Below are 22,506 nucleotides of genomic sequence, written 5' to 3'. Positions count from 1 at the left end.
TTTGGAGACCAGAACACCCAAGCCAGCTGAAAAAACACACATCTTTGAGTCTGGCGCCTTAGACCACTCGGCCACCCTGACAAGCAAAAGCAAGTGGTGTGCTGAATGCACCAGTAGTTGACTAAACTGAGATTCTTCCCTGAAATTATTTGCTTGCGAAGAGCCAAGTTGCCTTGAATGGATCTTGGAAATCAAATATACGGATGGATTGTTATTCGGTTGTGAGTTTTGAGGGGTGCATTATAAATTGAGTTGGTGAAAAGGCGCTTTATGTTAGTCTGTCGGGAGGCTGCACAAGGTGTTTAGAGGGAGAACTTCTAAAAGACCGGCCCTCTATGTTTAACATCAAGGCAGATTTTTTTTTTCTCAATGGAAATGCTCTTTGGCGCTTTCAGCTTTACGTAGGGAACAACGTCTGCCGAGATCACTTTTGAGCCAGTGCACATGGTAAAGTGCCACCAATTATATTTAATATTGGCTGTGGTAGCGAGCTGCTTTTGTTTGTGAAGCTTTTACTTCTTTAAGCTGAATCATCGGCAGGACTAGCTTATTAAATCTTTGCTCATAGCGCTCCATCAGAAATACCTTGTCCATGTTCAAAAGAGATCAGGGGATTTACTTCATGCTTTCACATAGCATACCTTACACGAAAGATTTAAATGGGGAATTGATTGTGCTTCTTGATGTTGTTCCTGTGGTTGCCTTGGTTACAATGGTGAACGTTCTTCCATGTTCTGCTAGAGTATCCACTGGGTGAGCTTTATCAATTGGCTCGGATAGGTCATCAGTGCTCCGTCTCCAGAAAAATAATCAGCACTGTCTTTTTTCTGTGCACATGACCGTCTTTTAAAACGTGATTATGAAATCACGCGTTCATTGATTTCTCCAAATAACAACAATACATTTTAACCCAGCGGTTAGCATTCCTCCAATCCAATAGTTTTACTCCAAGTAAAAAGCAGCGCAATATATAGAGAGATGATATTCAAAGATTTCAACATTCTTATTGGATTGCCTGTATGCAGATATCGCTCAGAATTGCTAATATGATTTTAATTCAGTTTTTCTCTACTACTTTCAGAGTCTTTTATTGACCTTGCTGAAGCAGAGAAGTGACATAACCACAAATGCGACCAGTTGTGCAGCTGTTTCTGGTTAATAATGATTAATGCGGAAAAAAAACAGCTCCTTGCATTAAGAGCAAGAGCAACCAACGCGCTTGCTTGTTGAGTTGGGTATTTTCCGAGCTACTCTTTTGCTCCCTTTTTGACCAAGACACAGATGTGTGCTGATTGGTTGAGAGTTTGGCGGGCATTGGAGACCCACGTGGTGTTACCACGCCCTGGCAATCCCTGATTGGTTGATGAAGGTGAGATATGAGTCACTTACTCCTGACACTTAGGAATGCAGTCCAGATGTCCATTCGGCACTCCCTAGACAGATAGGTGCCAATGGATGACCATTGATCATGATAGCCAGGCTTAGCTAAGTGCATCTCCGTTTGGGAACTGTCCCTTATCAAAAGAAAACATCTTTAATCAGCCTGCATGAATACTTTCTCTGTGGCTGCACCACAGAGAGGGAGAGTGAGATGGGGCCTCATTTAGGAAAGCACAGCAACGCTTAATTCTGTCTTATTAACAAGCATTGCCGCTAGAGCTGTAAACTTATTTGGCGAGCATGGACCTCTGAGAAGGAGTCTGAATCCATCAAGAAGACAGGAATTCTAATATCGCACTGCCGTCTTGTGTACAAAATATTTGTTCAGCTCTAACGTCTGTGTGCGTTGACAAGGCATCTCAAAAGGATGTATTAAATAAGAAAATGATCCTTTCTGTTACCATTCCTGTAGTTGGAGCATTGTTTCACCCTTTTACGTTCTACAATATTTACAGACAAGGTTTTATCACTGGAGTTGTACAGAACAAGTGTGCATCAGTCCATGAAAATCATCAGTACTGCTGTTTTTCTATGCATAGTTTAATCAAGAGCACTTAAAAGATGCAAAAGATGGATTGTGTTCTGTGAGCACCTGCACATCTCTAAGTCACTTCCACAGCCTTTTATGTGGGGGATGTAGCTCAGTGGTAGAGCATATGCTTTGCATGTATGAGGTCCTGGGTTCAATCCCAGGCATCTCTAAGTGCTTTATGTTACTGTGCTCACATTGCTGTCTTCTGTTGAGTGAGAACTCTTTGCTCGTGCTCATAGAGAGCCAGGTTTACACAATTAAACTCGAAGTGCTACAGTGTTCTCTGCAGTTTTAAATGTACCTCCAAAGCATTTAGTTCTGTTAACTACCAAAGAATGTGAACTAATTTAAAGTCACATTCAGGAAATCCAGAGAACGTCTTCACACTTGTCATGGCTGTTGCAGAAAAACCTCACCCGGGATGTTGAATCTCACCCGGGTTTTCCTGAGAGATCATTCACCGAGCGAGTCCTCCATCTGGATTCCGCACTGAGCTGAAAGCTGCGCGAATTCCTCATTGTGTGTCCTGTACTGTGTAGCACAGTGACAAGAACGCCTTGAGTGTTTTTTTCCGGATGTGAAGGAAAATGCAAAAGAGCATGAAAAGTATTGATGGCATAAAATATCCATGGTACAACTCGAGAAGGAACTGACGGACAAAACAATGCCATTTGATGATTACAAGAGAAACACAACCGTCCGAACATGGGCTTGGATCCTGAATGCTTGCGTTAAAAGACAAAGCAAAGGATATAACCTGTAAATGTCTTCATGTCTTACAGTTTATGAAATAACACAATTGCTTCCTTTCTTAATAATTTCTTACTATTGATAGATGGTTTTTTGAATTTTAACAGAATCACAATTACAGACATTTGGGGTTAAACTGTTATTCACATACTCTAACGAAGAGAAACGTTAGTGTCTTCCGGTTTGTGAGCCCATTTCTCAAAAAATAAAAAAATAAGTTATAAATATTGAATTGTTCTATTTTGTAGGCTTGCATAGTCATTCATATTTCAGTTAAACATTTTCTTCTGTAGTAATTTCATTTGATATTATATTAATCCTGATTTACAATTTTTGGACATGGTTCATCTTAAATAATTTGTAATTAGTTTCAGTTTTGGAAAATCGCGCCCAGAAGCTACTAAAACTGGTTATGTTTGCATAATGTGTAATGTAATAGTAGCATTTTGGGTGGGAAAACAAAAGGCATTTCTTGGTATGAATCCCAACACTTCATAAGCGGCGTTCGAGGATTTCTCGCTTCAGATAAAGCTGTCAATACATCATAGATTTTTACTCAATCAATATCAGCAGTGTTATCGCTACCGAACACTAAATATAGATCCTGGCAATACTTCGTGAGATCTTCGTAAGAAAATCCAAAAAAGGACAGAAGCAATCAACGTTTCTTTTGGATCGAGAAGAGGATAATTATGAGACTCAAAATATGCCTGTCTTTTCTTTTTTCGAGGACAAATGGATTATTGAGGTGTAAAGTTGGGTTCAAAACCAAAGTCATCTGCTATTGCTGCTGTTTCTTTGATAGTTTCTTCAAATCCTTCAATTGATCATTGATATCGAGGAATAATATTATACAAATTGTGGTTTTCTGTTAATTGCCAATTTTATTGTTACATCTTCGTTTACAGATGTCTTCCATGTATCACAAGGTATAATAGTCGCCGTGTGTCCTCAGCTAAAATGTTTTAAAAAGTACAACAAAAGTACAATATGCTTAACAACATTTATGGTTATATCTATATTAAAATGAAGGTAAATATACCAAGATATTAAAAAACAATTGTACAGTCCTAACCTAATAATGCTTGTGAAGTTTTCCAATAAATCTGAACTGTAATTTTGAAATATTATTGCTGAGAATGCAAAGAGAATACAAAGATCAAATTCAATGAGTGAAAATACAAAAGTAGTTCACTAAACTGAGTTTCTTCCCTGAAATGATTTGATTTGCTTGCGAAGCACTAAGCAGCTTTGAACAGATCGCGGGAATCAAATATACAGATGGGTTCAGAGTGTGCTTTCCAACTTTTGTGTAACATTTTCCTTTGATAGGGCAGAGTTGTCTTCACAATCTGGGTTACATAAAAAGGAGTGACGTCAGTACAAAACAGCTTTCCTTCTTGGGGAACAACGGTTGTGTTCCATATTTCTAACTATTTTCGTTTCAAGATCTCAATTTAGTGTGAAACATAAAAGCCAGCTGGATAAATCTCTTACACATCATTTACAATGGCCTTTCAACTAATAGCCCGTGCAGGGATCAAACCTCAGCTAATGGTACGAGTTGCGTAAGGCTCTGCAACATGCAGGTAAGAAACTAACCTCTGCTTCGTCATTATATACACAGTGAGCTATATTTGCGAGCCTACTACCCGCTGCGGGCTCCGTATTTAATTGTGGTACAAGACCGGCTGTGGAGATGAAGTGAGACTGGTGTGTACATTAAAAGGCTCATAGTGTCCCTGAGAGGGCTCAAACCACCACCCTTTTGGTTAACAACCGAGCCACAAAAACCCATGTACAGCTTAACACTTCTCGGTCTCAGTGAAAGTTATACACTCCGTAAAATTTCCGGAGGTTAATTTGTTTTTAAAGGAAAATCACCAACAGCGGCCGAGATCTACTGGAGTTTTTCATTCTATACTGCGATTTCTGTAGGGTACCCTGTGAAAATACGAAATTTGACGAGAAGGGATTTACATATAAGGTCAGAAGGCTTGGGGAATTGGACCTTATGGTGAAGGCTGCGGGCTCAGCAGCAGCAGAACCTGATCAGTGTCAGTTGACTCCGATATACTTTGAAAAATAACTTCGGGATTTAGAGTCAGACGTGCTACCGTTGCACCATGGGGTATTTGATTTAAAAAAAATAGAAAAACAGTCAGTGTTCCTGGATCTGTTATCGAGAACAACACCTGCACAAGAGCTGCGCAGGAAGAATAAAATGTGGTCTGGGAAGAAGAGACTCTCTTCGGAAGAGCGGCGCGCTTCACAGGAGAATTTTTTGTGAAGCTGATTTGTCTCCTTTGGGGATTTCAAAATTGCTGATATCTGTGGCGCAAAGGTAGCATGTCTGACTCCACATTAGAAGGCTGCGTGTTCAAATCGCGTCGAGGTCTGCTATTAGTTTATCAGGTTCTGTTGGTCCTGAACACGGAATTCACACCATGTAGTTGAGTTCTATCTGTACACCACATAGATAATCTAAACACAATAGAACCCTACAGGACACGCAGTTAGGGTCTCACACAGCGAATACCCTTGAACACAAGAGAGAAGGCACAGTTCAAATCTGCGAAACATCACCTCTGTCTTTAGAGACAGCTACATCAGAGAATGGAATCCCGGAAGTTTAAAATAACTTCTTTTAATACAGGTTCAAGCAAACCTGAAAGTTAGGGAGTTTCCGGACACTTTTGTTTTATTAAAAAGTGTCTGAAGCCTGAAAATGTAATTTGAAAAAAAACCCGCTATTGGACAATAGCAGGTACTTTTTGTAACGATTTGCTATTTCATGCTGGAAAACAAAGGAAACAGACCCAATGTTTGCTTTCAGGTGCGGTTCATTACATAAAAGATATTACTGAGGAGCTCGAATAAAATTTAAACGAGCCAGGTAGAAGTCGAACCTACAATCTTACGATCCGAAATCAGATGCGTTATTTATTAAACCGCTGGCATTTCACATAACCTGAATTCCCTCATAGTGTGCTCAGCGTCGCTACTAGTAATCCACCGCCACGTCTAAAATTTCGATTCCGATTCCGAAATTCCGATTGATTGAGAATTCAAAGAAAGACTGTTTTCTTCCACCACACCGTATAATTATCACATCCCCCAGACTCTCCAACTTCTCCAGACCTTGCTGGGTGAGCATTTGCTCCGATAAATTAGGTCACGTATCATGTTAAATCACTTCTTCTCAACACAACATTTCCTGGTGCACATTTTCTCTATGAAAAAAATACATTTTTCCCTTGCACGATTTTTCGTTTTTTATCAAAACGTACAGCAAGAAAAAAGAAGAAGAAATAGTGTCGCAAAAGAACTCTGTCGCCCTTGGGAGATGTCAAACGCATTGGACATGAAAAATGCCCAATAAAAGCCATTTCTCTTCGTTTCTCAGTGTCGGGGCTGCTACTGTATGTAAAAGAGGCAATTTTCTCTGAGAGCAGTTTCAGCGCTTTCTGAACGCAGATGTCTCAGAGCGGTGTGTCCAAGTAGCTGTTAAAGGTGATGGTTATCTTGTCACCATAGCTTCGTTGGTTAAAGCACCTTTCTATTAAACAAAAGAACCTATGTTCAAATCCCAGCCGTGTATTTCTTCCTATCTTGTAGTATAGATCTTACCATTTTGGGCACTCACAAAGGGCTTGATTTCGTTAAATGCATGTGTTCATTTCCTTTCTGGAAAACTTGTTTTTTGATGAAATTCACACAGCTTGCGAAACATGAAATTCAGTTCTTGGTTATCAGTGCAGAAGAAATATTACCGGCTGGCAAAAAGAACGGTAAGAGATTTTTTTTTGATTCGAGAAAAGACTCCACCAGTCAGTCTCTGTGGTGCAATCGGTTAGCGCGTTCGGCTATGAACCGTAAGGTTGGTGGTTCAAGTCCACCCAGGGACGTGTTTTTTTTTGCGATGTAAACATTGTTTTTGCATAGGTCGATTGGATTTCTCAGCTAAACCATAGCCATTTTAATATTTGTAGGAGATGCGACTGTTCAACACGTGTCAAAAATGTCCAATAATGCCCAACATCGCAACTCCCCAGAAAACCATATTCACCCAAGGAAAATGATCGTCTAATCGTCATTTATACTCCCCTCACATCCTCTGCTGAAATATTTTAAAAATACAACGCAGATTTGTTTGAGAGCTTGACAAGCATTGTTTTGTTAGCACTGTGCATCTGGATTTTGATATTTTGACATATTTACCCTAATTTTAAACTGTAAATACTGTACAATCTGTTGTAATTGTGTTGTAATATTAAAATATGTTAGCTGAGGATGCAAAGGGGTGAAAGGGAAAGGTCAGAGGGTATAGTAACAACAAGGTTAGGATTGGTGGAGGTGGTAGGGGTGTTGATGGTTTTTCTCTGTAGAGGATGATTGAGTTTTTTATCCTTCTCTGAAGTGAGAAACTGGAAGAGTTGGGAGTTGAGAGATCTGATGAGGTTAGTTATAGAAGGAAGTTGATGTGGAGCTGTTAGCCGTAAGAATTCCTTAATGTCTTTGATGTTGTCATCAAAGATAAACTGCAGTCAGCAAAGATAAAAAGAAAATGATCTTTGCATACTGCCTTGTCTTTCTCACACCTGAAGAAGGCTCCACGGCCAACACGTTGTGTTTCCTTTCTTCTCTTTTCAGCATGGAATAACCCTTTACTTGTTCCTTTGCAGCCTACGCATGCTGACGCAGCTACTCACCTGATATTTAAATTTCCTATAATCACAAATATGAATGTCTACTGTGGGTATTTTTTCCATGATTATTTATTCTGTCATTGAAGCATATTTTATGTCATACCGAAGTGTCATAATCACTGAATTTTTTTTTTCATTTAGAAAGTAAGAAAATGATAAATCACTATGAATTGCATTAAGCCTGTTCTGATCTAGATTGTCTATATACTTTAACATGCCATGTTCACAATGTCACAACTCAGAAATGCAACAGTGAAGTGTTGTAATTACCAATGTACATAGTGTCGGAACATTGAGATGTTTTGATAATGAGGAAGGAGGGACATGCCATGTTCACAGGGTCATATTTAAAAAAATGGCACAGTAAAATTTCCTAAAGTTCAGGATTTTGATAGTCTGTTCCATTGTCTCTCACACCTCAGTGTCAGAATTTTTAGATGTTTTTATAACCAGGGGGTAGGTTTATAGCAAGAAGCAGAAAGTGCCATCACCCGTTGCTCATCCTCGGTTAACCATATATTCTCATATGCCATGTTCTAGACGTCCCATTTATATTAAAAAGTTCTTGTAAAATGCAAGATTTTAAGACTTTTTATGGTCAGAAGGCAAGGTCGTGGTAAATATGCAGAAAGTGCCTGTGAACTTCTGTTTTGTCTTATTTACTTATTGTGTTTGTGTTACTGTGAGTTTTGAAAATTGGTTTACAATTTTCTGAAATGTGTTTCACACAAAAATGTTATTTGGATAGTCACTACTTACATATTCCCATTTACTGAGGATAAATACAGTAATCCATCCCGATTAGTACTTTTAAAAATTACTGTAAAGAGCCATCTACAGGCGAAAGGCGGCATAACATCACAGCAGCAGCATTTAAGGCAGAAGAAGAAGCTGGCGAATAAGAAGCCAGCTTCAGCCTCGTTAATGCAATACCATTGGGTGAAGTGGAAAAATATTTCTTGCTCTGAATCCTAACATTTTTATAGGAGGTGTTCTAGTACTTCTTGCCTCAGATAAAATTGCCAATACACTTATTTCTACTCCATCAATAGCAGCAGCGTTATCGGTACTGAGTCCTAAATGTACGTCCTGTCATCATATAAAATGTCAAAAGTTTCAACTGCATTCAACTGATCAAAGTTCTCTTCGATGACAGTTATAATTTTATCTAAAATACATCCGAAACAAATTTGCACTGTTTTTTTTATCCAGAAGAGCATCATCATGAGACTCAAAACATACCTGTTTTTTCTTCTTTCCAGGAGGAAGGATTGTTCAGATGCAAACATTGGTCCAAAATCAATGTACTCTCCTATCGCTGTTGCTTCTTTAAATCCTTCATTTGAACGTCGATATTGAGGGATGATATCGTACAAATTGTGGTTTTCTTTTAAAGCAAATTATATTAAAGTATGAGCCTCTGTTATACTGTAGTTGTCTTGGAAGTTTCGAAAGGTATAATATACCCCCTTGTGCCCTCAGCTAAAATATGATAAAATACAACAAAATTTATTTACATAGAACAGCACTTATGGTTACATGTATATTAAAATTAAGATAAATATACAAAAGTATTAAAATACAAATGTACAGTCCTAACATAATCATGCTGTCCAACTGTCTTTTTTGCTTGTCAAGTTCTCCAACAAATCTGTGTCGTAATTTTAAATATTCTAACTAAGGATGCATCAAGAGCATAAATGAATTCTTCTGCCAGCCGTTCAGTCCTTGGCTGAATATGATGTCCTTGAATGTTGGTCATTATTGGCCATTCCCAGTGATATTGACTTACATACTTAATTGTTTAACAAAAACATTCACATGTCTTGCAAATATCAAGTGGGTTAAGGTTTTGCTAAGAAATCCGAATAAGTAGAGATGAGGTTTACATTGCAATAATGAGAAGTGCATTTCTGGGTGGGCTCAAACCACTAACCTTTCAATTAACAGAGACTCACATGTGTCCCTTTTCTCCATTTGCAAGCTTAAAAAAAGAAAATAATGCTTTTTTCTTACCAGCCTGCGATATACAAGGCAAGATTTGTATTTCATCTTTCAAAAGCTGTATGAATTTCATGAAAAGCAAGTTGTTCCAGAAAGAAAATGAAAACTTGCGTTAAACAAAATCAAGCTGTACGTAATCATCCATAGTGATTCATTTTGTAAGACAAGCACTGCTGGGATTTGAACTCAGCATCTCCTGTTTTAAGAGGAAAGCATGTTAACCAAATCAGCCAAAGTGCCATCAATGGATCAACACCATGTCTGAGTCAGTGATTGCAGCTGACTGTCACTGGAGGACAGTTCATCGTTCAACAAGTCAGCCTGCATAATGAGGGGGAAGAGACTGACTTCTGTGATGCAGTATCGACAAATACTAACCTTCTGTCCAACTGTTCTCTGCTGCATTCTGGATTAGCAGGTAAATATTGGTTTCCATGAATGTGTAGGGGTTTTGTGTATTTACTGGGACAATTATTAATTGTAGCAGTAAGTCACAAAATGATTCTTTGATGGCTATTAGAAAACCGACCTTGTGAGTTAACTCATTAACGCACACACACAGATACTAATACACTTATTAATACATAAAATGTGCATATAAACATAACAGATCTTAAGAGTGTGGGTTAGCAGAATACAAAAGGTATATATTAAATCATGAAGAGTTCCAAACCAAGAGGGACATACATTCAGTATACCATTCATTTAGACTGTTTCGTAAATGAACTGGGATTACAACTTCTACACTAGATACTCAAAAGCAAGTACATCACTCATAGGTATTAGATTGATATCAATTGTGGTTGAGGTAACAATTGAATTCTCGAACTGTAATGCAGAATGTTGAATACTCATCCGATCTGTGTGGATTCAGATCTCCCGCGGACACAAAGAAGTAGTGGCAGGCTGTTGCTGTGTGCAATCGGCACTCTCTGGCTCGGTGCCAGGCAGTGGCCGGTGCGGCTGGCGAGAAGGAGAGGAGGGAGAGATTCCTGCTGCGATGCGCTGCTGATGCTCTTTGAAGACCGGCTAGTTAGTGTTGGCTGAAACTAGCAGAGCTTGTGCATATGGAAAGTGACTGCGGGTCCAAGCCAGTCACACTCTTTAGATGGGAAGAAGACCAGTTCGTTCCCGATGTAGCGCTAGCCCTGAATCCTGAGATTCAGCTGTCGACAGTTCCGACCGTAGTTCACTCGTTGATCAGGCGAGCTTTGGCGGTGGAGTACCGGTGGTTCACGAGGCTGTCAGCTGGGCTAACCTTGGGCAGATCTTTTTGTTAGGGGCACCTTCTGGGCATTGTGCTGCCTGTTTTATCTGGAGGAACTACGGTAGTTCAGTGGCTTAAAGTTCCGCGGGCATTCGAGACCCACGTGGGGTTACCCTGCCCTACCAGTTCCTGATTGGCTGATTGAGGTGGAGGATGAGTAACAGTGACCTCTGACCTTAGGGTTGTAAACCTTGGGATGAGCCTCTCCCATGGAATCTCCCAGACAGTAAGGCGCCAGAGATGACCATTTATTAGGGTGGCTGATGAATCTCAGCCTTGGGAGCTGTTCCTTATCAGGAAACTCTATCAGCTAGCAAAACACCTTAAATGTGAACCAGATGGAATGGCCTCTCTGTATCCAGCTGCACTGAGATGAGGGAGAGAGGGACTGGCAAGGGAGCAGCAAACTTAATTCCTGTATTTTAAATACACCTTGCCGCTACATAAGTGTCCTTAGAAGAAAAATATCTTCTATGATAGTGGTACAGTCCATCAAACCCCTCCTATAGCCTTTCAAAGAGAAAAAAAACTGACAACAAAGTATGTCTATGTGTGGTAATCAACCAGGTCTTACAAACATTCTTAAACCCTTCCACCTCCTTTCACTGCAAATGATTTGTACATGTTAGAAGGTTAATTTTGGCTTCTGATATTATGGTGGATTAAGAGTCCTGAAATCTTTGTAGAAGTACAAAGATGAAAGAAAGGGCAGTGTAATCATGGCCAAGAAAAGGCAAATGTTGGACTATCTGCTTGGATTGAATGGAGCAAAACGCAGGCAACTCCTTGAGCAGAACCTGCTTCACCCTTCAGACTGGGGTTTCTGAAGATCTGTACATTTGAACTTTCAAAGTGACTAAAGTAAAGGAGTTTTCCCTTTTTACCACATAATTCCCACAGATCAACACTAACAGAGAGCCTAATTCCAGCCAGGATTCAATCACTGTCTCTCAGGCATCCCAGCAGTGGATTTCATGACTTCAGAAAGCCATCTTCACTAGTGGAGAACTCAATGCTCTGAGGTTTACTGGCAGAGTCTCACACTGGGTAATGTTAGATGTTGATAAATAATGTCCTATGGAATTCTACTGTTGATAAACTCTACTATGGAACTGCGATGTGTCTTGAAAAAAATCTTCTATGATAGTGGTACAGTCCAGCACAGCCTTTAAAAGAGAAAAAAAACAAGGTAAGTCTGTGGTGTAATCAACTAGGTCTTGCAAACATACTTAACCTCTTCCAGCTACCAACATTACAAATGCTGTTTACACATTAGATGGTTATTTTTGGCTTCTGATATTATGGTGGATAAAGAGCCCTGGAATCTTTGTAGAAGGACAAAAGATGGAAAGAAAGGGCAGTGTAACCATGGCCAAGAGAAGGGAAATGTTGGAGAGATCTTTTTTCATTCACTTTTTATCATTGTTTTTCCAGCCCAACAAAGATCAACATATATGAGCAGGCGTCCTGTGCCAAATCCAATCTGACTTCCTTCCAAGCATAAAGGAATGTGAGTGAATTAAATATTGACATATGAAAATACACAAAAATATGCAATCACACTGTAGTGTGCTCTCTGAAGGCACCAGTTCTGTAGGGTTTGGGCATTTACTGGGACAATTATTAATTGTAGCAGTAAATCACAAAATTGATTCTTTTGATGGCTTTAGAATCCAACCATGCGACATAACTCGAACAACGCACACACACAGGTACTAATACACGAGGATACATTTATTAATACATAGAATATGCATATAAACCTAACAGATCTTATCGAGAGGGTTATCAGAATACAAAAGGTATATATTCAGTCAGATACAAAGTGTTACACATATCAAAAGGACATACGTTCAATATATCATTCATTTAGACCGTTTCGTAAATGAACTTGGTTATAACTTCTATATTAGATTCTCAAAACAAGTACATAACTCTTAGGAATTAAAGTGATATCAACTGGTTGGGATAACAATTGAATTCTCTAGCTGTAATGCAGTGAAGTTGAATACTCATCCAATCTCTGGGGATTCAGATCTCCTGCAGACTCAAAGAAACAGTTGCAGGCTGTTGCTGTCCAATCCGCGCTCTCTGGCTCGGTGCCAGGCTGTGCTGTGCGGCTTGTGACGGTGTGGTGCTGATGCTCACTGACCGGCTGGTTAGTGTTGGCTTTAACTAGCAAAGTTTGCGCACAGGAGAAAAGATGACTGTGGGTCCCAGCAAGTCAGGAAAAAGACCGGTTCGTTCCTGATGAAGCGCTAGTTCTGAATAGTGATTCAGCTGTCCACAGTTCCGACCTGTTCACGAGGCCTGCTGCTGGTGCTAACCTCGGGTGGATCCTCTGGTTACTCTCTGGCAACCTCCGCTCTAGACTCTTAGAACAAAGGAAAGTTCTGGCACTCGGACACACTGGCCATTCCGTGGTTGTCCGGGCTGAGTCTCAAGATGGTCAGGAGGTGCGCTGTGAGAATGTCCTGCCCTTGGGAGCCTTCTGCTCCTGGGCCGTCCTGCCCTGGAATTCTCCTTTGAATTCCCTTTAGAAAAGTCCACAGAATTCTCCTGAATCTTACTACAGGCTCTCTGTGTTGCCTGTTTTTACCTGGAGGAACTCCAGCTCGTTGATTGGCTGAACGTTCCATGGGCATCAGAGTCCCACGTGGGTTACTTGGCCCTACCAGTCCCTGATTGGTTGATCAAGGTGAGATATGAGTCATTTACTCCTGACACCTAGGAATGCAGTCCATCTGGCACTCCCTAGACAGATAGGCGCCAATGGATGACCATTGATCATGATAGCCAGGCTTAGCTAAGTGCATCCCCCTTTGGGAGCTGTCCCTTATCAAAGGAAACCTTAAATCAGCCTGCATGAATAGTTTCTCTGTGGCTGCACCACAGAGATGAACAGAGATGGGGCCTCATTTGGGAAGGCTCAGAACACTTAATTCTTTCTTATTAATAAGCCTCGCCGCTACAACACATATGCAGTTTGAGCAAACATAAGACAATAACCAAGTACCACAAACTACCAGGCATCTAGTATCATTAGCAGTTCAGGTGGGGAGCTGCGTCACCATGTGTAGGCTGCAAAGGAACAAGTAATAGGTCTATTCCATGCTTAAAAGAAAAGAAAGAAAACACAACATTTCAGCCGTGGAGCCCTCACACCTGAAGAAGGCTCCACGGCTGAAATGTTGTGTTTTCTTTCTTCTCTTTTCATCTAGTGTCATTAGCCTTTTAACAGTTCCTGTCAAAATAAAATAGAAATGGAAAACATTCTAGAGAGAGTTTGAAATACCAAGGTACAATTTAAAACATATCTCTTCCACTACAACCACAATATTTTGGAGAGATCGTTGAACCTCACTGTTCTGACATGTCCGTTAGCCTACGTCCTGCTTCAGCAATGAATGTGGCGGGGCATATTCTGAGGGAGATGAGGTCAATCAGGTGGCAGGAAAACCACGCTATGCTTTTTGCTTTTTTTGAGATCCTGAAAAGGACAGAGGGGCCATGTATATGTGTGCAGCTGGATATGTAATTGCAGGTGGTGTAGCAAATTCTGCTGAAGCCCCACTGCCTGGTGTGGACGGTAGCTGTGCATGTTGCAGCAGAATTGTGCATGTGAGATCAAGGGGGCATGTCATGTGTTTCAGCACTTCACTCCCTTCAGTAGCACATGATTCCCTGAGTTCTTTGGATGACCTGTGGACCGATCTTTCACGATGAAGAATTCCTTAAGAAGAATAGATCTCAGCCCACCATCCCAATGCCTCCGTCTCAAAACACCAACCTCCCACTGCACTTAGTCTGCAAGGCAGTCCTTTCAAGTGTGATGACGACGCTGGGACCTTCGTTGCCTATTGTACGAGCTGAACTTTTGTGCTCATCAATTCAACGCTCTTTCCATCAACTCATCTTGTCTTTTGACGCTTCGTGTTTTGCGCTCCTTTGACTATCGGCATATCGGGTGACTGCAAACACTGAAGTTCTTGCTTACGGAGTGTGGAACATTGTTTTCAAGTGATCGCTGTTCTGTCATGTTGACGCCGAGTGAATCTTTCTTTGGCAACATGGGCAGGCCGACAGCAGCGCGAGCGAAAGTAATGGCAAATTTCTTGACTTATTTCTGAATGTGAATGTTCTTTAGGAAAGGGATGCGGCGTTGCTTCTCGCCCGTGTAAAGGTCACGCATTCCAGACGTGGTTATGAGTGAACAGTTGGCACAAGAGTCTGAAAAGAGCAAGAGAGGAAGCAACCCTGCCCCATGTGAGGAACAAACTCACGACCTTCAGATTATGAGATTGACACACTACCTACTACGCCAATGAGGCCGGCTGCAGTGCATGTGTCGGAAAGTTTGCCTCACGTGAATTTCAGTCACCTATACACTAATCTTGCGACGCCCTCTGCTGGATGTTGCATTTGCCTTTTGATCTCACCGATACTTTTTTGGTCTGTTTCTGTTGCGAGTCCGTCTTTCAGATCTCACCTAGCACAAGTCTCTCTGGCTGAAGTGGCCTCTCTGCTTCAGCATCGTGCCCTCACTCAGCCATTAAAAATGTCACTCGGACTTCTGACATGCTGACATGAAATGTCAAGAGAGAGTGGCGGAGACGCTTAAGCCAGAGAGAAGATGAAAAGGGGGCGTGGCTGCGAAATGCTTGACAGCTGCACGATGCTCTCCATGAAAGGCATGACCACAGGCTAAAAGACACCTTTCAGCACATCAAGCTCTAAGCACACACCTAGAGAACGCAGGAATTGATGCTGCTACTTCCCACATGCAAGGCAAGCGCTGTACCATACAAGCCAAACCCGCTTGCTGGGGCTTATGCCTCGGCGTCACCTAGTGCCACTTGTTCCCCTCTTACCAGGCAAAGTTCACTGCCCTTCGTCTGCAAGGCAACCGTGTAATTGCGGCTTTCTTGACTTATTGATGAAGGTCTGACTGGACGAGCGAATGACGCCTCTCCCCCATCCTCAAGCTCACTGACAGATTGAAATAGCCAATGTTGCCGTGGCTCGTTGGTCTAGTGGTATGATTCTCGCTTAGGGTGCGAGAGGTCCCGGGTTCAACTCCCGGACGAGCCCTCGTGTGCTCTTTTCCTCCTCTTCCACAAGACTGGGAACTGATATCCACATCACTTCGCAGCGTCTGCTTATGGCAAACGATGGAATGTGACTAATGACTGAACGAGCCTGGCGAATTCTCATCACGTGGCACAATGAGAGCGTGCAGTCAGCTCTCCAAGGCGGCAACCTCATTGCTCGTTCAAAAGAACACGTACTGAAAACTCATCACCACTATGTCGTAGATGAGCACCGCGATCGCTTGTTGTCATGCGTCCTTACTTGGGAAATGCAAAAGCAAAAACTGCCCTCTCTCAGCCACCGAAACGTGTGCGGCTCGCCTTGCGCTCTCTGCGCCTCGCATATTTGTGGAGCTGTCTGCTCTTCTTTCTGTTGAAGTACTCAAGTTACGGGGCGTCCTGCAGCCTATGATGTTCTCACTGAGAGCTTTCAAGATTTGAAGGAAAACTACGAGCTTGATGGCTCAAGTCGAACAAATGTGATTGTTAAGCAATCGATGATCAAAAGCACGTCTTCTAACAATTTGTGAGAGTATTATCAGCACTGTTTTCACTCGGATATACTTCTCACTTGCTAAGCTGACAAACTGGACGAGAAAATGCTGGAGACGCACTCAGTGCAGACTGAGGTTGGGAAGGAGGTGTGGCCCTTCAACGCTTGACAACTGAAGGACATTCTCTCCACAACGGAGGAGCACCTATCAGAAGTCGCAGAGGCTAAATTAGAGCACCGGGCTCCCAGAGCTCCAAACTCAGACCTGGAGGATGCGGGAATCGATCCCGCTATCTCTCGCATGCGAAGCGAGCGCTCTACCATTTGAGCTAATCCCCCGCGCTTCATGCTTCTCGGCATCATGTCTTAACGCCTCTGCCCCTCTTGCCAGGCACCGCCCACTGCCCTTGGTCTGCAAGGCAGTCCTTTCAAGTGCGATGACGACGCTGGGACCTTCGTTGCCTATTGTACGAGCTGAACTTTTGTGCTCATCAATTCAACCCTCTTTCCATCAACTCATCTTGTCTTTTGACGCTTCGTGTTTTGCGCTCCTTTGACTATCGGCATATCGGGTGACTGCAAACACTGAAGTTCTTGCTTACGGAGTGTGGAACATTGTTTTCAAGTGATTGCTGTTCTGTCATGTTGACGCCGAGTGAATCAGTGTTCTGATGTGTGACAGTGACAGTGAAGCTCTGCTCTGTGTGCTTTAGGAGAGCTGATGTCCTCTGTGAAAGAAGAGGCCCCAGAGTACTATGACGATGCTGTAACTATACCTCAGAGTCCAGATGCCTTGTCAGGTGGGTTATTTCAGTCCAGTCCCAAAGAGAAACCTTGTACCAATCCCAGAAACTCTGAGTCTCTCTCCTCTATGTACTGCAGACCACATCACACTGAGTCTGTTTATTCTGCTGCCAGTGTCCAGCTCCTCTTCAAATATTTCACAAGGATACAAAGCATTGCCTTCTCTGTTCTGATACAGGCTGCACTGTTGTCAGTCACCATCTCAATTTAAAAAAATGGAATGGGTTTGAAATGTATTATATAATCAGGTTGCCTGATCCCCTGTATTTTATATCTGATGTGTAACAGTAAAACTGTCTCTGTGTGCTTCAGGAGAGCTGATGACTTCTGTGAAAGAAGAGGCTCCAGAGTACTATGATGATGCTGTAACTGTGCCCCAGAGCCCAGACACAGTGTCAGGTGAGTTATCATAAATAAGACTTGGTAGTACACTCTGTACCAGCCTGCATTAGCCTTTGTCATTAGAAATAAACACTACCTGGAAGAGAAATAGTCTCTGACAAGCCAGTATGTGTCAGAATGACAGCGAGATTACTGACCTGCTCTTCTGTTCACAGGGAGACTCCTCTCTGATGCGGCACCTTCTGGATACAGTGTGGATGACAGTGAGGGAGACCCCACTTTAGGTAAAGGGGACTACAGCCAGGGATCTCGGTGTGAGTGAGGTAGTTCAGGGATGAAGAAGATGATCCCCAGTAATCAATCGCTGTGCCAATCTCATCCAAGACAAGAGGGCACCAGGTCTAAGTGGTGGCTCAAATTGTGCTGTGTCCTGCATGGATCAATAGTAGCTAATACAGAGTCCTGATTGCATACCTCAGATGTCAGATCTAAGTGGGGAATTGATTCTGTTTTTTTATGTTCTGCTAGAGTATCTATTGGCTTGCCTTTATCAGCTGTGTTGGAAAGATAATCTGTGCTTCGTCTCAGGAAAAAATCATCAGTACTGTCATTTTATTCTGTGCGTATGGCCGTTATTTAAAGTATATAAAAATCACGAGTTCATAGATTTCTCCAAATATCAACGACACCTTGTAAACCTGTGATAAGAATTCCTTCAATCCAATAGTTTCACTCCAGGGAAAAGGCAGGGAAACATAGAGAATTCTTATTTAAAGACAACATCCGTATTGGATTGCATGTAAGCAGGCATCACTCAGAATTCCTAATATGATTCTGAATTCAGTTTTGCAGTTCTTTAGTGTTTTACTACTTTCAGAGAGTCCTTTATTGACCTTGCTGAAGCAGAGAAGCGACATAATCACAAATGTGACCAGTTTTTTTGCTGTTTCTGGTTAATAATGATTATTATTTTGTATTTTGATTAGTATTTTTCGTAGCATTCTTCTTCAGCTTTTAAGTTATTTGGTGAGCAAGAACCACTGAGAACGAATCTGAATGTGTGAGCCCATTTCAAAAAATAAAAAAAATAAGTTATATAAATCAAACCTTTTCTTCTGTAGTAATTTCATTTGATATTAAAATTAGTCCTGATTTACAATTTTTGGACATGGTTCATCTTAAATAATTTTGTAATAAGTTTCAGTTTAGGAAAATCATGCCCCAAAGCTACCAAAACTGGTAATGTTCACATAATGTGTAATGCAATAGCAGCAGTTGGGGTGGGAAACAAAAGGCATCTTTTGGTATGAATCCTAAAACTTCATAGATGGCGTTCTAGGATTTCTTGCTTCAGATAAAGCTGTCAATACAACATAGATTTCTACTCAGTCAATATCAGCAGTGTTATCACTACCAAACGCTAAATATAGATCCTGGCAATACTTCATGAGTTGTTCATTAGAAAATTGTTTATGTTTTTTTTTAACATATTTTCAATACCAGACAAAAAGTCGAAAGTTTCAATTTCATGCAACTGATGAAATCTCTCTTCGATGGAAGTTATAAGTACAGTACATCCAAAATACTGCGGAATCAATCAAATTTACATGTTTCTTGTGGATCCAGAAGATCATTTTGAGACTCAAAACATGCCTGTCTTTTCTTTTTTCGAGGACGAAGGAGTAGGAGCAGGAGTAGCAGTAATGGCAAGAACATGTTTAGAGTTCAGCACTTCTCATTTCTAATGCGGAGCCATCGACTCGGAAAGCACCAGCCCCGATAAAATAAATTGCAGAATTGCTGCCTACACGCTTTGAATTGCTGGCATTCTCTGAAAGCGTTCCTTTTTGAGGGTTCATGAAATTCCTCACATTTGAGCCAACACTAAAATATTTCATTTGGGGTCGCCTAATTCATAGTGCAAACCGAATCTACAGGGGAATGGTGTGGCACATGAAGCCGTTTGTTATTCTGTTGTGAGGTGTGAGGGGCGGAATGCAAATCGAGTTGGTGAATAGAAAATGAAACAGGAGTCACTTCTTGAGCTACAAATTCCAAAAAGTATGAAAACCTGTGCATTTTAACAGTGCAGAATACTCACAAATTGCACTGAGTTGCTTGCTTTCTTCTGCTGCTTTTATATTTCAGTCATTCACTGTCAGCTAGCACTGGAACAATTCAAGAGAGGTAAAAACAGAAGCAGTCAGGAGTGGGGTTTGAACCCACGCCTCCATTTGGAGACCAGAACACCCAAGCCAGCTGAAAAGACACACATCCTTGAGTCTGGCGCCTTAGACCACTCGGCCACCCTGACAAGCAAAAGCAAGGTGTGTGCTGAATGCACCAGTAGTTGACTAAACTGAGATTCTTCCCTGAAATTATTTGCTTGCGAAGAGCCAAGTTGCCTTGAATGGATCTTGGAATTCAAATATACGGATGGATTGTTATTTGGTTGTGAGTTTTGAGGGGCGTATTATAAATTGAGTTGGTGAAAATGCGCTTTTTGTTAGTCTGTCGGGAGGCTGCACAAGGTGTTTAGAGGGAGAACGTCTAAAAGACAGGCTCTCTATGTTTAACATCAAGGCAGATTTATTTTTTCTCAATGGAAATGCTCATCAGCGCTTTCAGCTTTACGTAGGGAATAACATCTGCTGAGATCACTTTTGAGCCAGTGCACATGGTAATGTGCCACCAAGTACATTTAATATTGGCTGTGGTAGCGAGCTGCTTTTGTTTGTGAGGCTTTTACTTCTTCAAGCTGAATTATCGGCAGGAGTAGTTTATTAAATCTTTGCTCATAGCGCTCCATCAGAAATACCTTGTCCATGTTCAAAAGAGATCAGAGGATTTACTTCATACTTTCACATAGCATACCTTACACGAAAGATTTAAATGGGGAATTGATTGTGCTTCTTGATGTTGTTCCTGTGGTTGCCTTGGTTACAATGGTGAACATTCTTCCACGTTCTGCTAGAGTATCCACTGGGTGGGCTTTATCAATTGGCTCGGATAGGTCATCAGTGCTCCGTCTCCAGAAAAATAATCAGCACTGTCTTTTTTCTGTGTGCATGACCGTCTTTTAAAACATATAAAATCACGAGTTCATTGATTTCTCCAAATAACAACAATACATTTTAACCCAGCGGTTAGCATTCCTCCAATCCAATAGTTTTACTCCAAGTAAAAAGCAGCGCAATATATAGAGAGATGATATTCAAAGATTTCAATGTTCTTATTGGATTGCCTGTATGCAGATATCGCTCAGAATTGCTAATATGATTTTAATTCAGTTTTTCTCTACTACTTTCAGAGTTTTTTATTGACCTTGCTGAAGCAGAGAAGTGACATAATCACAAATGCGACCAGTTGTGCAGCTGTTTCTGGTTAATAATGATTAATGCGAAAAAAAAACAGCTCCTTGCATTCAGAGCAAGAGCAACCAACATGCTCACTTGTTGAGTTGGGTATTTTCCAAGCTACTGTTCCTTAGCTGTAAAGTTATGTGGTGAGCAAGGACCTCTGAATCCATCAAGAAGACAGGAAAACTAATATCGCACTGCCGTCTTGTGTACAAAATATTTGTTCAGCTCTAACGTCTGTGTGCGTTGACAAGGCATCTCAAAAGGATGTATTAAATAAGAAAATGATCCTTTATGATACCATTCCTGTGGTTGGAGCGTTGTTTCGCCCTTTTACATTCTACAATTTTTACAGACAAGGTTTTATCACTGGAGTTGTACAGAACAAGTGTGCATCAGTCCATGAAAATCATCAGTACTGCTGGTTTTTAACGCTTGCGTTAAAAGACAAAGCAAAGGATATAACCTGTAAATGTCTTCATGTCTTACAGGTTATGAAATACAATTTCTTCCTTTCTTAATAATTTCTTAGTATTGATAGATGCTTTTTTGGAATTTTAACAAAATCACAATTACAGACATTTGGGGTTAAACTGTTATTCACATACTCTAACAAAGAGAAACGTTAGTGTCTTCCAGTTTGTGAGCCCATTTCTCAAAATATAAAAAAAATAAGTTATAAATATTGAATTGTTCTATTTTGTAGGCTTGCATAGTCTTATTCATATTTCAGTTAAACATTTTCTTCTGTAGTAATTTCATTTGATATTATATTAATCCTGATTTACAATTTTTGGACATGGTTCATCTTAAATAATTTTGTAATTAGTTTCAGTTTTGGAAAATCGCACCCAGAAGCTACCAAAACTGGTAATGTTCATGTAATGTGTAATGCAATAGCAGTATTTTGGGTGAGAAAACAAAAGGCATTTCTTGGTATGGATCCCAACACTTCATAAGCGGCGTTCAAGGACTTCTCGCTTCGGATAAAGCTGTCAATACATCATAGATTTTTACTCAATCAATATCAGCAGTGTTATCGCTACCGAACGCTAAATATAGATCCTGGCAATACTTCGTGAGATCTTTGTAAGAAAATCCAAAATACTACAGAAGCAATCAAAGGTATATGTTTCTTTTGGATCGAGAGGAGGATAATTATGAGACTCGAAACATGCCTGTCTTTTCTTTTTTTGAGGACAAATGGATTATTGAGGTGTAAAGATGGGTTCAAAACCAATCATCTGCTATTGCTGCTGTTTCTTTGATAGTTTCTTCAAATCCTTCAACTGATCATCGATATCGAGGAATAATATTACACAAATTGTGGTTTTCTGTTAATTGCCAATTTTATTGTAATTACATCTTTGTTTACAGATGTCTTGCATGTATCACAAGGTATAATAGTCGCTGTGCGTCCTCAGCTAAAATGTTTAAAAAGTACGACATAAGTACAATATGCTTAACAACATTTATGGTTATATCTATATTAAAATGAAGGTAAATATACCAAGATATTAAAATACAATTTTAAAGTCCTAACCTAACAATGCTTGTGAAGTTTTCCAATAAATCCGAACTGTAATTTTGAATTATTATTGCTGAGAATGCAAAGAGAGTACAAATATCAAATTCAATGAGTGAAAATACAAAAGTAGTTCACTAAACTGAGTTTCTTCCCTGAAATGATTTGCTTGCGAAACACTAAGCAGCTTT

The 22,506-nt window shown here is 40.7% G+C and overlaps 5 non-coding genes across 5 annotated transcripts; 3 read left to right on the top strand and 2 right to left on the bottom strand.

The window, feature by feature from the left end:
• Positions 1 to 2,070: 2,070 nt before the first annotated feature.
• trnaa-ugc (transfer RNA alanine (anticodon UGC)) lies at positions 2,071 to 2,142 on the top strand. The gene has a single exon. It is a non-coding gene; the product is annotated as a tRNA-Ala (tRNA).
• Positions 2,143 to 6,556: 4,414 nt separating this feature from the next.
• On the top strand, positions 6,557 to 6,630 carry trnah-aug (transfer RNA histidin (anticodon AUG)). The gene has a single exon. It is a non-coding gene; the product is annotated as a tRNA-His (tRNA).
• Positions 6,631 to 15,721: 9,091 nt separating this feature from the next.
• On the top strand, positions 15,722 to 15,793 carry trnap-agg (transfer RNA proline (anticodon AGG)). The gene has a single exon. It is a non-coding gene; the product is annotated as a tRNA-Pro (tRNA).
• A 758-nt stretch (positions 15,794 to 16,551) lies between these two features.
• On the bottom strand, positions 16,552 to 16,624 carry trnaa-cgc (transfer RNA alanine (anticodon CGC)). Its single transcript has one exon. It is a non-coding gene; the product is annotated as a tRNA-Ala (tRNA).
• A 3,008-nt stretch (positions 16,625 to 19,632) lies between these two features.
• Positions 19,633 to 19,745, bottom strand: trnal-caa (transfer RNA leucine (anticodon CAA)). Its single transcript has 2 exons — positions 19,708 to 19,745; positions 19,633 to 19,678 (listed from the first exon to the last, which is right to left on the bottom strand). It is a non-coding gene; the product is annotated as a tRNA-Leu (tRNA).
• Between the last annotated feature and the right edge of the window lie 2,761 nt (positions 19,746 to 22,506).

The sequence above is a fragment of the Atractosteus spatula genome, unplaced genomic scaffold (genome assembly GCF_055471065.1).
Source record: "Atractosteus spatula isolate fAtrSpa1 unplaced genomic scaffold, fAtrSpa1.hap1 Scaffold_98, whole genome shotgun sequence".
In the NCBI taxonomy this organism is placed as follows: domain Eukaryota; kingdom Metazoa; phylum Chordata; class Actinopteri; order Semionotiformes; family Lepisosteidae; genus Atractosteus; species Atractosteus spatula.
Note: the sequence above shows the minus strand (reverse complement) of the source record. Positions and strands in the feature narration are given on the sequence as shown.